The 4742-nt window shown below is 34.5% G+C and overlaps 1 protein-coding gene across 9 annotated transcripts in view; it reads right to left on the bottom strand.

The window, feature by feature from the left end:
* BBS9 (Bardet-Biedl syndrome 9) overlaps window positions 1-4742 on the bottom strand; it is a 417354-nt gene that overhangs the window by 282006 nt on the left and 130606 nt on the right. The gene's annotated exons all lie outside the window — the stretch shown is intronic.

The raw sequence follows: 4742 nt of genomic DNA, 5'->3' as shown, positions 1-4742 counted from the left end.
AATCCCATTTTCTCATTCAGTAGCTCCTCCTCCATCACTCTTCTCATCCTGATTATGTCTTTCCCGCCCCATCTTTTCACTCTTGCTTCTCTTAGTCTCCCTTATCTCTGCTTTACTCTCGAAACTAGAGTAAAATAAATAGTGATTTTAGCACACCATTTTTAAAAATAAAATTTGTAAGTTTTCTTAACTTGCTATAAAAAGTAGTTAAAATGAATATTATTTGTTTCCTCCCTCGTTTGCCCACAAGGAAAAAAAAATTAAACATTGTTATAAGTCATTTTGAGCTGATACCTAATGAATTTGTTTGATTTTTGTTTGTTATGTTTCCTAATGGAGTTAGATTTTTAATAAGAGAAAAAGCAAACAACCCTCTTCTAAAGATTAAATATTAATCAAAAATAATAGAAAATTTGAGAGAAAAAACCTTGAAAAATGTTGCTATTCATCTGAAGAAAAGAATAAGGTATACGAGGATTCGGGCTCTTATTCAAAATGAATAAGAATTTGTAAAACTCCCCATCTTCGAGTCATGGCAAGTGGTCAGCTCATGCATCTAAAAGCTCAACCTGATGGAGAGTAGATACTACCATTGCTCAACCCTTCCCACAAACTGGCCATCAGCACATACTTTACCACCTGCCTTCAACGCAATATTCCTATACGCACTTTACCCAGGATTCAGGCACAGTTACTGCCACATCACCCTACAGTGTGACTTCAGAAAAATAAAAATTAGATTGATATCACTGATTCAACAGCTAAAGAACTAGACTGGGAGTTGGATTAATTAGGGACTCGGTTCTAGCTTGAGTCAACTTAGAGTAATCCTAAATGTTCTTTATCCCTAAAATTAGATGATTAGACTAGATGATCCTCAAAGGTCTTTACGTTTTATGAATTGGTTCTGTCAATCTAGCTTAGAAAAGTAATACTCCCAACCTGAAGTTATTTTCCCAAAATAAAGTGTGAAAAGCAACACCACCGTACCTCTGGGCTTGACCCCTTTCTTTGCGGGCAACTGAAGCCACCTAGTGGTCATAGAAATCCTAGCTTCCAGCTCTGACAAGCCCATTTCAAGAGGACTGTCCTCTCTGAGTTGTCACTGTCCTCTGTTCCCCACTCCACCCAGCCCCACTAAGGTCTGAGAACCCGATGAATCCTCAGGAAACTCGAGGACATCAAAGAAAAGATCTTTGGCCAGCTTTTCAGAAAACATGGGGATCATCAGGCCTTTGAATCTAGAAGGGTATTTCCATTTCATCTTCACCCTTTGAGTGGTCCATAATATAGGAAACCTACGTGACTCAACACGAGTATCCTGCACTATTCAAATGTGCTCTTTGAGTTAGATAGCTTATTATTTAATTTTGTTCCATCCTTTTAGATAGCAAATAATTTAGACATAAGAGATTTATTGAAAAATTTATCTAAACCTGTTAAGTTTCTAAGTTCAGATAAAAAGTCTGAATAGTAGTACATACATGTGTTTCTGCATACTCTCCCAAAAAAATGTTTTTACTGGTGCTTGAAGTGTCCAAATGGAAAGGAAGGAGCCAGAGTCCTCTCTCACTGAAAGAACTCACCAAGTGTCACCAAAACATCTCAATAGTAAATTACAAAATTTACACATTTTTTTTAATCAACATTAGAACCACTGCAAATAACTTAAATCAAATAACAGAAATTTAGACTATAGATAAATTCATTTAACACTGCATGTTTTATTCCAGAGTAACACTAAGGTCTAAAAACTCCAGAAAAAATCAGTGGGATTTCTGTCTAAAACACCTACGATAGGACAAGCACTTCGACTCAGGCCAATAGTGCTACTTAATAAAGAAGTAATATCATATCTTGGTATCTAATGCAAGAGCAAATTTTAAAATATATATACATATTGTTCCTAAAGTTAAGCTCGAATAAGTATAAAGAGGAAAAGAAAAACATAATTAAGATTTTTTTAAAGTCTTTCTATTTAAAGAACATTTTATTTAACCATATTGTCCATCTGAGTTAATGTGGTGGTAGGTTCTGTGAATGACAGAATTTTTTTTATTTAAAAATAAAATTTAATTTAAAAATAAAAGAATGTACTTTTTATGGTGACATTGGTTAATGAAATCCAATAAGTTTCAGCTGTACATTTTAACAATAAGTCATGTATATATTTGCACTGTGTGTTCACCTCCCATAGTTAAGATTTCTTTCTGTGAATGACAGAATTTTATGCTGGAGAAGTCATCAAATAAATCAAGTATTGTGTGCCCTACTGCTTCCATCTTTAGTAAACATTGCCAAAATTAAGGTCTCTGGATTATTACTGTTCCTTGAAGCACACTAGCTAACCCAAGGCACCAGTATTTTATGAAGAATCAAGTCAAAGATGTTACATGCATTGGACACATAAGATTTCTGTGGTTTTAGTAATAGGGCATAAAATTAAACGATAGAGTTTGCTTAGGAATCTGAAAGTAATTGTTTCATCATTCAGTAAACAGATCCCTGCCTTAACAATACAGTCAAATGAAATTCCAGATGGATTTTAAAAGTTAAATTTAAAAATATAAAACTGCAAAAATATTTATCTGCCCTTAGGATAGAAAGAACTTTTGCTACAAGAAAGCAATAGAGGCAACTACAAAGGAAAAGATCTCTAAACCACATAAAACTTTTAAACTTATTATATGCTGTAAAAAAACATGGTAAAAAGAACGAAAGACAGACAAACTGGGAAAACACTGGCAACCAACATAAAATATATAATTTAAGTTGGACTATATGAAGTTGTGAATGTTCAACCTTTTGACCTATAAAAACAATTTTACATTTCTATTAATATGCAAAGAACTCTCACAAATCAATAAAAATGAGATTATAACCAAAAAGGAAAAGGTCAAAGGAAATGTACGATTCACATATAAAAATAGTCAACAAATAGATGAAGAACATTCCAAAACCAAAGAAATATATATTTTTAAAAAGCTACATTTGATTATTTAATACCTCAAATTAGCAAAAATTATATTGAAAAATCAAACCTGCTATTAGAGAAGGTACATATAGACAAATTCTTTAAATAAGAATGTAAATTTGTATATATACTCTCAAACACATACATAAATACAGCTCACAAGAGATAAAAAAATGAAATTTCTTTTGTTAATAAAACAAATGAACAATACATTTTAAAAACAAATGAAAATAAATGCAGTCAATCTAATAATCTCTTGTTCAGCCTCATTTATGCAAAATAGAAATATCTTAAGTAATCAAGTTCTAAGTCTGCTTTTTATGATTATATGCAGATATCAAAGAAATCTTACAAATTTAAATACAATTTATTGCACCCAATTTTTACTCTGCCTCAGTGAAGAACACATGATTGAAAGACACTTCCCATTAAGCACAACGGACAGACTCGGAGCGGGCAGCCCTCCCTCAGCCCCAGCAGGCTGGTCCTGGTCACTTGAACATACTTTGATTCACTTCGCTATTATTCAACAACAGAACAGAAACTACAAAGGCAAATAAAACCTAGTCTTGTCCCACAAGAAACTGGTCTAGGTGTAGAAAAACTTGGTTTTTTTTTTTAATGGCAACTGCAACACAACATGTTAGATGCTACAGCACAGGAGGAAGAGAGTACAGTAACTGCGTAAGAGCAGAACAAGGCTTCGCAGGGCAGAGGATGCAGAAGCCGGATCCTGACACAGAAGTAGATACTCGGAAAAAAAAAATGGACAGCCTAAAGGCTGAGGACTCTGGCCTTAGTGAACTCATCCAGTCTCATGACTTTAAATAACTTTTGGGGGCTGGCTCCCACATTTATATCTATCTCCAGACAGACCCCTCTCCCAACATCCAGCCATGTATATTCATTCAGCAGCCTACTTGATATCTCCACAGGGAAGGCCAACAAACATCTAAAGCTGAACACGGCTACAAGTGAGTTCCTGATTTGGGCTCCTCTTGTCCAACTCAAACCTGTTCCTCCTGCAGCCTTTTCATATTTCCAAGACAAGAAGATATATTAAATATTCAGTGAAATAAAGAAGTCTAGAGCAGCTAGAACAAAGAAAGATTAGGTCAGGATGGGGCCAAGAAATTACATGGAGTTAAGTCATATAGGCTCTTATAGACTACTAAAAATTGTGAATTTTATCCTCAAACAATAGGAAATCACAAAAGGTTTTTAAGTATAGAAGTTAGGAATGACATGACCCGATTCATCTTTGACAAAAATTCCTTCTGATTGCAACGTGGAGCGACCACTCCAGGTAGGTTAACATAGTAAGTCCAAGGAGGAAACGTGGTGGCCCAGGCGAGGGTGACAGGAGAGGGGACAGACCAAAACATATTTAAAAGATACACCACAATCTCATTTAATCCCCCCAATAATCTTACGAGGAAAAGGTATTGCCTCCACTGTAAAAAGGATGAAACCCAGAGAAGAGAAAGTAACAGACCATGGTTATCAGGAGCTAACAAGCGAAGCGGCGTGCAGAAAGCTTGAGGCTTTCCGGCTTCAGGCCTGAAACCATCCACTACCATGGCTGCCCTCGGAAGGCGGCAAATGTTTCTTCATGCAAAATGATGTTTTTTAAAGAGTAGACTATGTATTCAACAAATATAAAATGCTAAAAAAAAAAAAAAAAAAAAACCCAAATGATTTTAAAAAAAAAAAAAAAAAAAAAAAAAAAAAAAAAAAAAAAAAAAAAAAAAAAAAAAAAAAAAAAAAA

This window comes from Pteropus alecto, unplaced genomic scaffold (genome assembly GCF_000325575.1).
Source record: "Pteropus alecto unplaced genomic scaffold, ASM32557v1 scaffold21, whole genome shotgun sequence".
Lineage (NCBI taxonomy): Eukaryota > Metazoa > Chordata > Mammalia > Chiroptera > Pteropodidae > Pteropus > Pteropus alecto.
The sequence above is the reverse complement of the archived record's forward strand: the minus strand, read 5'-3'. Positions and strand labels throughout refer to the sequence as shown.